We start from the raw sequence: 12,161 nt of genomic DNA, 5'->3' as shown, positions 1-12,161 counted from the left end.
TTGGGCGTGCAGCGGGGCGGGGTGTGCGGCGTGCATGTCAAACAAATGCAAACGTATAGTAGCGGCCTTAAGGTGACAGTCCATTTCCAACCGCAGCTGCGTCGAGCGTCCACTCAGGCCTTACACTAATACGTCAGATGGTAACGCAACTCATCACGGAAAGTGATAGTAACATTGCCCGCGCCATTGCTGTGGAAGTAACGTTGCAGCAGTAATGTTGCTGCAGTCGCCATCCAAATGTAACCTTTAGCAAAAGGGCATAAGCACTTGACCGACGCGTTACAGAATGACCACCTTGTGTTTTTGTAATGATGTGTGATTGTAATTTTTAAATCCATTGTCGGTATTTTGTACAATGTTAACTAATTTATTATATGGGTAAATAGTTAAGAGTAATGAAAATGCAATCAAGATGAGGCTGGTAATTCCTATTCTAGTCGATTTAATGAATTTTGCAGTTTAATTTCTTTTCTTCAAGAAAATGCACAGAACTTTTTTTTAAGGTGGTTCGACTAGGTTACTCAAAGCTTAACCCTCGCTAGATGGCGCCACTTTCGCAAAATTTCATGTTTTATTTTTTTGTGGAATGGTCTTGGTATTTGTATACTTAAAAGTATGTTTAGCGAACTCTTTAAATAAATATTGAACTATTAAAATAGACATTGAATACTTCATTGTACAGAAACCGCCCTTTAAAGTCGACGGAGTGTTGCTGTCATGCTTTTTCCTACTATAACTCACACATGCAAACAGTGTTTCAGTGATGCTTGTAGTAGACAATTTCACACAACGTAAATATGCTGCAATAGCGTTACGGTATGTTCGTGGAAATACGTGCAAGAGGATTGGGGTTCAAGACTGGTGCGAGTAGATAATTTCATTTTGTTTATTTTTGTCCTTTTTGTGTTATCTTAACGAGAAATTATTGTATATATATATATATTTATTTATATATTTGGATGATATCAGAAACGGCTCTAACGATTTCGATGAAATTTGCTATAAGGGGTTTGATCTCTTAGCTAGGTCTGATCTGTGAGAAAACGCGCATTTTTGGGTTTTTATATGTTTTCTGAGCTTTGGTCGGTCTCCCAGTTATTTAATCTCTTCTTCCTCGCGTGGGGTCCGCTTGGCAACTAATCCCAGAATTGGCATGGGCACTACATAGTTTTTACGAAAGCGACTGCCCTGACCTTCCAACCCAGAGAGTAAACTTATTGGGATTAGTCCGGTTTCCTCACATTGGTTTCTTTCACCGAAAAATAGGTATCGGTATATAAATAGGTTCCGGTAAATAGGTATCAAATGATATTTCGTACAAAAGCTCCGAAAAATCATTGGTACGACGGTACGAGCCGGGGTTAGAACCCGCGACCTCCGGATAGCAAGTCGCACGCTCTTTCCGCTAGGCCACCAGCGCTTCCCCCAGATATTCAGTATCATCATCATCGCTATCACTATCACTACATAGTATAAAACAAAGTCGCTTTCATGTCTGTCTTTCTGTATGCTTAGGTCTTTAAAAGTACGCAACGGATTTTGATGCGGTTTTTTTTAATAGATAGAGTGATTCAAGAGGATGGTTTATGTATAATTTGTTAACCCGTGCGAAGCCGGGGCGGGTCGCTATTATCAATAAATTACTTTATCAACGTTTTCAAAAAAAATAATTCAATACCTGATTTTCACAGATTATGATCTTTTTGGGTTCTTCCAACTCAGAATCACTAGCATATTCTTGTTGAATCCTGAAGCTAATATAAAAACTATGTCCCAAATATTTGTATAGAAGTTTTAGTTTCCGCTACGTCACGCAGGCTGGGAAACATTTTTGATACTAAAACCTGACGTAATGACCGAATCTCCGACTGAAATCTCTAATGTAATAGGAAGAAAGATGATGCAACAATATGGATTCTAATAAAGTTATAATCAAGTTATAATTTACTTACCTGGTAGTAACTAGTCGGTAATAATTGTGTTTTTCATTCATAGACAAAATTCCATTATTTTCAACCACAGGAAATTTTATACATTTCTTTTTTATTGCTGTGAGGATGTCCTGATTGTAAAAATCAAAGAGATTAGGTAAAGTATAATTTCTAATTATCTTTGTAAAAATTAAACGAATACGCTTAGCCGATACATTTTTGAAAATAAGAAAAATTAAATAAATATATAAAAAAAAACAATACGAAATTTAGGTGTCAAAAAAAATACAAAAAGTTATGTCCCAGCATACAATGACTGGGGATTGAACCGCGAACCTTCCGTTTGTAAGCAAAAAAGCGACTATTTACAAAACGCACTATGATAGTTCTTAGCTAAGCTGACGAAATTCGGGTACTCATTCAACAAATCGGGTAGGTCAACAAAATTGCACTAAACATGACGGCACTTCAAATTCACGCCGTGGTCAGCCCGGCAACGTCGGAAATGGTATGGCAACGTCGCAAATGTATCTGTCGCAGGGAAATGATCAAAACAGAGATTTGAACAAATATCTAAGGGATATGATCAAATCACGCAGGATGTTAAAATGGCGAATCCATATCATCATTTCCCTAGAAAAGTTCAGTCATTTGACCAAATCACTGACTCTGTTTAGTGAAAAGGCAAAATCGGCCAATAAACGCGAAACGCTTTTTCATTTCACTAGATTTGTTTAGGGATTTGACAAAATTCCTAACCACGACAGTAAGATGACGAAACGAACTTAAAAAGTCAACTAGTTTTATCATTTCGCTAAACAGGTTTAGTGAAATGATAAAGTCTCAACTGGAAGATGGTACCTATATGGTGATTTGATTAAATCTCTGAACGGTTTAGTGAAATGACGAAAGCAAGTACCTACAGAATACAACAGTTTACTCTCTACAGTTAAGCGATTATTAAGTGATTTTTTTGAAAATATCGGCTGAAAAAATGAAAAAGAGACTTCTCTGCACAAATTCAAAGAGTTGCTAATGAAATCAAGCGTGTTGGTGGACGTCCCTAGGTAGACAGAGGTCCATTAGATGGAAGTAATGCACCGGGGATTGTTTTAAATATTAAAAATAATCTGTACCAAATCGGTAAATCTGTTGGCATCATAAAAGACCTAGAAACGCACTTCAGCCAACCACAACGTCATTCACTGCAGCAGTTCCCTCTACGAAGTATAGTGTACGTGAAATTGCAGCTAAGTTATCTGTATTTAGAGATCAGGGGTTCAAGAAGTGTTCCTGTAAAAAGTCCAAAGTACAATGCAAAACAAATCGTCGGGTGACAAGTAAAAGTCACTAACTAACATCATTGAAATTATTGGACAATAAACCGTGTTACAACTGTTACAAGTGTAATACTCGTAAAGTGCATTGTTACTTTAATTTTTTGATAGTACTTAGTGACTTTTACTTGTCACCCGACGAAGATTAGATTATATTTGCCTGTAAAAAAAATGACATGTGTGTCACCAAGATGCCACAAATCTACACATGTTTTAACAAATAATTGGCTACTTTCATACTAGTCAAATCAGCTACATTTTTAGAACTGTCAAAACGAGAGATTTGATCAAATCACTTAACTGTAGAGAGTAAACTGTTGTATTCTGTACTTGCTTTCGTCATTTCACTAAACCGTTCAGAGATTTAATCAAATCACCATAATTATACCATCTTCCAGTTGAGACTTCATCATTTCACTAAACCTGTTTCATCATTTCACTAAACCTGTTTAGCGAAATGATAAAACTAGTTGACTTTTTGAGTTCGTTTCGTCAACTTACTGTCGTGGTTAGGGATTTTGTCAAATCCCTAAACAAATCTAGTGAAATGAAAAAGCGTTTCGCGTTTATTGGCCGATTTTGTCTTTTCACTAAACAGAGTCAGTGATTTGGTCAAATGACTGAATTTTTCTAGGGAAATGATGATATGGATTCGCCATTTTAACATCCTGCGTGATTTGATCATATCCCTTAGATATTTGTTCAAATCTCTGTTTTGATCATTTCCCTGCGACATATCCGTACACGACATTTGTGACGCACACATACGTAAAATTGATGAAAAGTTAACTATGATTTTTGCATGATTTCTGTATGAAACATTGTTTTCCTATTCATTTAGCGAAAATGAATATTCGAAAGAAGACAAATGCGGATATATTTATGTAGTAATAGTGTGTAGTTACTTAATGAAAGTCGATTGAATTTTGTATGAAAATCGAACCACCTTAAGGCAACAACATAAAAGTTCAATAAACGTTGCGCTTTTTTAGGGTTCCGTAGCCAAATGGCAAAAACGGAACCCTTATAGATTCGTCATGTCTGTCTGTCTGTCCGTCTGTCTGTCCGTCCGTATGTCACAGCCACTTTTCTCCGAAACTATAAGAACTATACTGTTGAAACTTGGTAAGTAGATGTATTCTGTGAACCGCATTAAGATTTTCACACAAAAATAGAAAAAAAACAATAAATTTTTGGGGTTCCCCATACTTCGAACTGAAACTCAAAATTTTTTTTTTCATCAAACCCATACGTGTGGGGTATCTATGGATAGGTCTTCAAAAATGATATTGAGGTTTCTAATATCATTTTTTTCTAAACTGAATAGTTTGCGCGAGAGACACTTCCAAAGTGGTAAAATGTGTGTCCCCCCCCCCCTGTAACTTCTAAAATAAGAGAATGATAAAACTAAAAAAAATATATGATGTACATTACCATGTAAACTTCCACCGAAAATTGGTTTGAACGAGATCTAGCAAGTAGTTTTTTTTAATACGTCATAAATCGCCTAAATACGGAACCCTTCATGGGCGAGTCCGACTCGCACTTGGCCGCTTTTTTTTAAATGGCTTTTATTCCTCGCTATATTTAGCAACGTGGATTCGGCCAATTGATGTCGAGGTGTAGACTTTTGACGTGTGAGACGAGAATGTTCGGTAAAATTTTGATTTTTGTGGATGGATAGGCTGGGAATCTAAACCAACAAATATTATGGACATCACAGACATGACATGACATAATTGACATAGTACCAACAGAATGTTGCGGTTAAAAATGTGCGGTTAAGTGACATTCGGATGACAACTGCAGCAGCATTACAACTGCGGCGACACTTGCTGCTGCGTTGACGCAAACGTTGTCACTATCAATTTCCTTTAAAAATGAGTGACAAATTTAACGTTCTAAAAATTGCGTCTTTGTCAATATTATATTCCGCACGTTAAGTAGATATGCCTTGTTTCCCTATCATACGTAGAATATTATTTGTGTATATTCTGACTTCTTGCACTGCCTGGTTACCGGTTACGATCACGCTACGGGTCAGGTTGCTAGTGACCTAGGGGCAAACAGACATGTCAGCATTCTTGCAAGGGCATGAAACACACAGACAGTGATGATCAAAAATTTACATAAGTATTATCGACCAATATTAATAGAATTCCCGATTCCTGCTGATCCCTATTTCTAACTATTATAAAATGTGAAAGGAACTCTCTCCGTCTGTGAAGATCTTTACGTTTAAAATGATTAAGATGGGTACGGATATAGTTTGAGTCCAAGGAAAGAGCGTAGGACAATTTTTGTGACCAAAATCATTATAAATGCAAAAGTTATAGTATTAATAACATTTCGAAACATATTTTAAGAGTGACCTATGGCAACTTTAACAAAAAAAGTTGATTCACCCTTAAAACACGATCTTGACACACCAGCTCGAAGATGAGTTTCGTTTCGACCGGCCGTCGGCCTTGACCCCGCGATGACGCACCACTTTCTCGGCGTCGCACGCGCAGGTCGTTCCAATATCATGCGTATGAGTCCGACTCTCTATCAGACCAGTGAACAGAGGCCAGTTCGAATGTACATTTTGATATCTAAATAATGTCATTTAGTTATAATTTGCATTTGCAAAAACGTGCAAGTATCTGCCATCCTGTAAAAGCTTAATAAATAGTCATATATTTCTTTAAACGCGACGTCTGTTATATTTAATTTAATGTTTTGAATTCAGAAATGTATCCCTTTGTTTTAAAAGTAATGTTACTTTTGCACGTTTGACTGCCGTATTCGAACTTCAAGATATTCACAAGAGACGACACGTACTAGATCCATTCTAGATACGTTATAGTTTAGATCTCAACTAGTTCTCTTTTGCAGCGCAATTCGGGCAACCAATGTCACTTTTACGATAGATTGTGTTAGATATCTACTAGATGTGAATTAGATCTCTAATATCTTGTGGAAATCGTTCAAAAGTATCTCTAGAATCGCGGAAATGTCAAATTTGACAGGTTAGATCTTTATTGTATCTTGACGTTGCCAAATAAATACTTGGTACCTGCCTAAAAATCAAAAGCTGTAACGGCCATAAAATACAACCCATATTGACATATTTTAAGGCTCCGTTTTTGTTGCCATACTATTAATTTTAGTAGCCATTTCTATTTTTTTAAACTACCCAAATTCGATTAATTAGTTGACCGGTTAAATACGTGCCTAATTATAGTAATTATATTACTATTGAGATACATTTTGTTAATTCAAAGGAATAAAATAGTAGTTTATGCAACAGTGATATAATAAGGGTTCTTAAAATTCAAGGGTCGAAGTTACAAAACGAGACGTAGTCGAGTTTTGTAAAAAAAGACCCGAGAATTTTAAGAACCAATTATGAGCTGTTGCATACATTACTTTTTCTATGACAGCTGCAGCAAAAAAAAGAGTTATTATTAAAAAAAAAGAGTTATTATTTAAAAAAAATTGAGTTATTATAAAAAAAAAAAAGAGTTATTATTGTAAATGAAAACATACCTCTTTCAATCAAGATGATCGGAACTTGTATCTTTAAAAAAATAAAGCAGTTGTATTATACTCATAAGATGACTGCTAGCAGTCATCTTATGAGCCTATAGACAAATCATTCAAATGACATTGCTTTAGATATCACTGTCAGTCATTTAATTGACACATTTAAGTGCTGGAGTAGAAAAATATGTTTAATAGCATTCATATCGTTATTGTATCTTGGCGATGTCTAATAGATATCTATTACAAAATCCGAATCGGGCCCTGAGTCTTTTGATGCTGAATGGCTGATGGCTTTATCCACATGACAAAATATCCGTCACTTTTTAACAGAGCGCGAATGAAAGTGACAGATACCGTTTTATCACGCTGTCACGTAGACAAGAACGACCATCATATCCGTACTGGTTAACGTAAACGTTCGATTCTCAATCGTCTTGAAAACCGGATGCTCGAGCATACCATAGCTATACGATGCAGCTCATCTTACGATCAGATCCTCGTTGTGAAACGTGACGTATCGGTGGGAAAAATGCAAGTGCAACTCTTTCGACATTTCGCTGAATCGGTTATTATACAATCTTTTGTAAGGTTCTAGCAAAGCTGTTATTCTATAATGAACTAACTTGACATGCTGATAGACAAGTGAACGGTGTCTAAATGCACTATACTATAGTTTATAGCAATTAGATTGAATCATACATGGGTCATCACCACAGCAACACATTACATTATTGTCATAGGTCAAAATTTCATAATGAAAATTAATACTTTCAATGGTATTTGATATTGCTTAACATTTGAAGAAACACAGCGTATACGAGAGTCGGCCACATTTAGATCATACCTATACCTACACATGGATATTACCTCCCTACTATTTATTGTTGCCCTAAAATTTGAATTCTTTATTAAAAATTAGTGGAACATAGGGCACTCACCTATAATAAGCAATAAATCGTGAGAAATCTAAAATCATTGACCACATCATAAAATTACAGATCCTAAAGCCATGTAAATAAAGATGGCTAGTAATTAAACCATTTAAATCAAAGTTGTATGACTTCGGCAATATTCTTCATCAACCAATGTGTAATTATGGCTTAATAAGCAGTTTTCGCAAGTTTATTTCAAAACGTTACTGGTTTTGTTTTGCATAAGACGAAATGGCTTTAGTCAAAAAATATTATATTGTTTAAGACTATTTGTTAACGTTTTTTTCTGGATAGTTTCTATTACGATTATCTTGTATGAACACTAACATTTGGATTTTAATAAGCATTACTGCTGCTGTATTGTTATGCAGCATTGCTACTAACTGCAGCAGTTATAAAAAAAAAGACAAACACCAAAACATAAACAAACATAAAAACTATTCACAAAATTCGCTCCGCGCCCCTCCAGATGCAAAGTAGCCCATCACGCTCGCCGCCATGCCACGTTGAACCGCGATGGACAACCTTTGCATAAGGAAAGACCCGCGGAGCGAGGGTCATGACCACTCTCTTTCAAACGTCTGCCACGTTTTTACTTTATGTAGGATAAGATTTTTGTAATTATTCTCAATAGATGTTATGTTTTTCAAATTGTATTTTATTAATTTGAATGACAATGACATTTCATGATTGCATAATAAGTACATTTGGTTCAGACTGTGTTACGGTCGGTGCAGCATTACCGCTGACAACTTTCTGCTGGCAGCAATACTGCAACAGTAAAGTTCAGAGCAGTATTGCAGACTAGTACTAGTAAGTAAATGTAAGTAGTACCTAACATACCTCTGCGCCAAACATAGCGCGGTGTCAAACAGTCTTGTTGCAAAACGTCCAGCAATAAGCTTAAAGTTCGACTGATATCGCAATCTATCTATTTGTGATATCTGTAAACGCCTACGTAATACAAAATCAGACTACACACGGCAAAATTCTGGCTTTGATGTTTTATGTCTTAACTAAATCACGATTTTAAATAAGTTTTTGGAGTAAAAATCATTTTTGTTACAAGGTCGAGTCAATTCTAACCTCAAACACAATTAGGTTGCGCTGTTTAATCACAGAGTTCGTATGGCCACCTCCTGTTTCCATCATCAGCTCGATGGTACCATCATAATATTTCATTGTCACCCATGTCATATCACGACTTACATATCTGTGCAAATTTTCGGCTTCATCGGAAACCGGGAAATGGGTCAAATTTAACTTGCAAGATTTGATTACAGACAGACAACGGGACAGGTGAAACTAAATGAAAGCTTGAAAAAATATGTGCGATGTGCGTTTAAAATTCCGTCTTGTAAATTACAACTATATATTATATCTGAGCCTGCATATATTTAATTTATGATATCTTATGTCATCTGTCATCTTTATGTATCTCATGTATGATCTACAATTAAATAAAACACCTTATTTATTACCACAATCGTGACAATATGATGAATGCAGAAGGCATCCGATTAAGAACTGTATTAATGGCTAAGCTGCCTTTTACGAACGGTTGCATAAAGACCAACAACTGATGCATCTTCGAATCGAACCTGTACACTATAATATACTTAAACACAGTAACAGAGGGTATATCTTTGATTGGTTAATGTACTAGATAATGATCGCCCTGGCGGTTCAGCGAGGAAACGCTGCCAGCGTAATGGGCACCATGCCACAGGCGGACCTGCTGGATGGGGTATTCTTTTTATGATTAGGTTTTTATTTTATAGGTAAGTTTATTTTATTTAAGTATTAATTTTAATTTGGTTGTAGTTTTAGTTTATTTTAATAAGATAGTTTATCGAACGAGCGAGCGAAGCGAAGCGAAGTTCTTACATTCGACTTGGGACACGCGGCTGGCTAGGGGCACGTCCCGGCATTTCGATGTTTTTAAGCTGAACTATCAGAGGATAGTTTGATACACAATAACTTAAGTAAATTTGTTCTAATTTAAATGAAATTGGGTAAACGTGTAGTGTTGTTGTCGTCCTATGGTACCCCATTGGTACAAAGGGCCTTCGTGAGACGTCGCCATCCACTCCTGTCCTGTGCCTCGCGCTCCGCGTCCCTCCAACTCAGTCCAGCTGCCCGCAGCTCGGCGTCGACAGTACGTTGCCACGTGTGCGCCGGCCGGCCCCTCCGCCTGCTCCCGTGCGGCTTCCACGTGAACGCGACCCTAGCCGTGTTGTCCTCCGGTCTTCGAAGGGTGTGCCCAACCCACTTCCACTTCCGTTGAGCGATCTCCTGCTTGACCGGGACTTGGTGGCATCGATTCCATAGATCCTTGTTGCTGATAGTGTTCGGCCAGAATACGCGCAGAATGGATCTTAGGCATTTGTTAACAAACACTTGCAGCTTGCCCATCAGACACTTTGTGCCCTTCCAAGTCTCGCAGCCGAAGAGCAAAACAGACTTCACTATGGAATCGAAGAGGGAAATCTTGATCCTCCGCGTGAGCACGTTCGAGTCCCAGACCGGTTTCAGCTGTGCGAAAGCGCCTTTGGCTTTCTTGATCCTTGCGGCGACGTCGTCAACCGAGCCACCACTGTTGGTTACGGTGCTGCCGAGATACGTAAATTTAGCGACAGATTCCAGCGGTGTACCATTGAGTCTGATGGGTCGTTTTTCGCACGTCTGAACTCGCATTTCGACGGTCTTCTTAACCTGTACCTGTACACTATAATATACTTAAACACAGTGACAGAGGGTATATCTTTGATTGGTTAATGTACTAGATAATGATCGCCCTGGCGGTTCAGCGAGGAAACGCTGCCAGCGTAATGGGCACCATGCCACAGGCGGACCTGCTGGATGGGGTATTCTTTTTATGATTAGGTTTTTATTTTATAGGTAAGTTTATTTTATTTAAGTATTAATTTTAATTTGGTTGTAGTTTTAGTTTATTTTAATAAGATAGTTTATCGAACGAGCGAGCGAAGCGAAGCGAAGTTCTTACATTCGACTTGGGACACGCGGCTGGCTAGGGGCACGTCCCGGCATTTCGATGTTTTTAAGCTGAACTATCAGAGGATAGTTTGATACACAATAACTTAAGTAAATTTGTTCTAATTTAAATGAAATTGGGTAAACGTTGAGGGCATTATATTTTAGTCATTAAATTATGAGCAGGCTCGATCAAGGGGTTATTGAGCTAGAAGAGCTTAGAAGGCTAAAAAGCAATTTTAGAGGGGTCTTGCTATTCTGGTCATCTTTTTTGCAAGAAAGTATGGTCGAGTTTGGTATCAAATGAAAGTGGTCGGCTTACACATTTTTTTTTATTATCCATTTTTAAAATACAGTTCTATGCGAAACGCGAGTTCTCAGTTCGGGGCGAACTACTAGTATTTAATATGTTATTTAAGCTTTAGTTGTAATTTAATTTGTAATTTGTATCTTTTTTTTTCTGTTTCTTAGTATGAAATAAATAAGATAATGATTTGAATCTGTTAATTAAAAGAAAAATAACTATGCTAATCCGCGAAATAATATTGACACCAGACCGTCAACATCTCCAGCATTTGTGAAGTGTTTACTCTACGAGATCTGACACATAAGGACACATATCACTGAAAGTTAATCCCGTTTTCATAAATATACCCCGTCCGCAGGTTTGAATGCATCGTTCGCGCTATTGAAAATAAAGTTGTGATTGGTTTTCATTGGCTAAAATGTACGTGGTATCTCCAAGATCTACAATTTGCTTTATCTGGTCTTACTGACAGGATACTGAAAACATGTTTTGAACCGAGTAGTCATAAAATTAGTCGATGTGCGTATAATTTCCAATCTACAGTATTGTGAATAATTTTGCATTCACATTTAAGCCTAAATATGGCCAACCCGTGAATATATAATATAGTTTAATGAAGTTATTTTAAAAACGTTTATACAAAGTTGTTCAATTTAATGCTCAAGAGTGGTACATTATTTACACACATGCTAATACATAGATAGATATTGAGAAAATTTCTTTAATCAAATTTCCAGTACAAAAAGGCAGCGGTTCTCGAAATTAAATAATGCAATGCAAATTAAGGTATTTAAAAACAATGAAACTATATCGCGGTAGACCCGTTTCTATAATTAAATATTGCAACAAAAGCAATAAATATTACAACCGATATTTATTGATTTTCTGACCTTTCTCGTTGATTGATCTTTAATTATTTTCTTTATTGATGTCATAAAATATCTGAATATGAAGCTACTGTGATTAACAGCGATAACAATCAGATGAACGAGTGTTTCTTATTGTATCGAGATCGAGTTACATTTGGGTCAGGTATATTGGGCCATAAGAATGTCAATCCTTTGCTATAAAATGCTTATATTATAAGTAATGAGTCAACTGTATGGAGGCTAGGAAAAAATATCATTTATCT

Source organism: Cydia amplana, chromosome 7, assembly GCF_948474715.1.
Source record: "Cydia amplana chromosome 7, ilCydAmpl1.1, whole genome shotgun sequence".
Taxonomy (NCBI): domain Eukaryota; kingdom Metazoa; phylum Arthropoda; class Insecta; order Lepidoptera; family Tortricidae; genus Cydia; species Cydia amplana.
Note: the sequence above shows the minus strand (reverse complement) of the source record.